This window comes from Dipodomys ordii, unplaced genomic scaffold, assembly GCF_000151885.1.
Source record: "Dipodomys ordii isolate 6190 unplaced genomic scaffold, Dord_2.0 Scaffold121, whole genome shotgun sequence".
In the NCBI taxonomy this organism is placed as follows: domain Eukaryota; kingdom Metazoa; phylum Chordata; class Mammalia; order Rodentia; family Heteromyidae; genus Dipodomys; species Dipodomys ordii.
This window is the reverse complement of record NW_012267337.1, coordinates 326,716-328,831: the sequence shown is the minus strand read 5'-3', so window position 1 is coordinate 328,831 and position 2,116 is coordinate 326,716.

The window sequence follows — 2,116 nt, the reverse complement described above, 5'->3', positions numbered from 1 at the left end:
ACCCTCACCCTAAACCTAACCCTAAACCTAACCTTCACACTAAACCTAACCCTCACCTTCACACTAAACCTAACCCTAACAATAACCATAACCCTAAACCTAACCTTCACCCTAACCCTAACAATAACCCTATTCCTAACCCTAATCCTGACACTCATCCTCACCCTCACCCTCACCCTAACCCTAACAATAACCCTAAACTTAATCCTAACACTCACCCTAACCCTAATCCTAACACCAACCCTCAGCCTAATCCTCATCCTAAACCTAAACCTAAACCTCACCCTAACCCTAAAGATCACCCTAACCCTAACCCTCACCTGCACCCTAACCCTAAACCTAACCCGAATCCTTACCCTGTACCTCACCCTCACCCTAAACCTAACCCTAACCCTAACCCTAAACCTCACCCTAAACCTAAACTTAACCCTATCCTTAGCCCTAAGCCTAACCTTAACCCTCACCCTAACACATACCCTCACCCTAAACCTAAACCAAAACCTCTCCCTAACCCTCACCGTCACCCTAACCCTCACCCAAACCCTAACGTCCACACTCACCCAAACCCTCAACCTAAACCTAACACTAAACCTAACCCTCATGCTAACACTCACCCTAACACTCAAACTAAAGCTAATCCTCACTCTCACCCTAACCCTAACACTAAAGCTTACCCTAACCCTAACCCTAACCCTTACCCTCACCCTAACCCTAACTCTAATCCTCACACAAACCCTAACCCTAAACCACACCCTAAACCTCACTCTAAACCTCATCCTCACCCTAACCCTAACCCTCAACCTCACCTTAACCTTCAACCTAACCCTAACAGTTACCCTAATCTTAACCCTGAACCTCACCCTCACCTTGAACCTAAACCTAAACCTAACCCTCACCCTCACCCTCACCCTAACCCTAACCCTAAACATATCCCTAACCCTCACCCTAACCCTCACCCTAACCAAAACCCTCACCCTAACCCTAACACTCATCCTAACCATAGCCACAACCCTAACCCCAACCCTCACCCTAACCCCCAAAGTAACCCTAACCATAAACCTAAACCTAACCCTTACCCTCACCGTCACCCTATACCTCACAATAACCCTAATCCTAACCCTAACCCTAACCCTAACCATAAACCTAACCCTAAACCTTACCGCACACTAACAGTCAAGCTAACCCTAAACCTAATGCTATCCCTAAAGCTCAAACTTACCCTAACCCTCACCCTAACCCTTTCACTCACCCAAAACCTAACCCTAAACCTAACCCTCACACTAAACCTAACCCTCACCTTCACGCTTAACCTAACCTTAACAATAAACCTAACCCTAAACCTAACCCTCACCCTCACCCTAACGCTAACCCCAACCCTAACAATAACCCTATTACTAACCCTAAACCTAACACTCATCCTCACCCTCACCCTAACCCTAATCCTAACCCGACCCCTCAGCCTAATCCTCATCCTAAAACTAAACCTAAACCTAAGCCTCACCCTAACCCTAAAGATCACCCTAACACTAACCCTCACCCTAACCCTAACACTAACCCGAATCCTAAGCCTGAACTTCACCCTCACCCTAAACCTAACCCTAAACCTAACCCTCACCCTCATCCTCACCCTAACCCTAAACCTAAACCTATCCCTAACCCTCAGCCTAACGTTAACCCTCACCCTAACCCTCAACCTAACACATATCCTCACCCTAACCCTCACACTAACCCTAAAGCTAAACCTGAAACTCAATCTCATGCTAACCCTCATCCTAACCCTTACACTCACCCTAACCCTAACCCTAACCCTCAAACTCAACCTAACCCTCACCCTGACCCTCACCCTTAACCTAGCCTTTACCCTAACCCTAATCCTAAATCTCACCCTCACCCTAACCCTCACCCTCACCCTAAACATCACTCTAACCCTATCTCTCACCATAATCCTAACCCTAACAATCACCCTAAACCTCATCCTCAACCTCACACTCACCCTAAACCTAAACCTAAACTGAAACCTAATCCTAAACCGAACCCGAACCCTCACCCTCACCCTAAAACTAACCCTAACCCTCACCCTAACCCTAACACTATCCCTAAAACTCACCCTCACCCT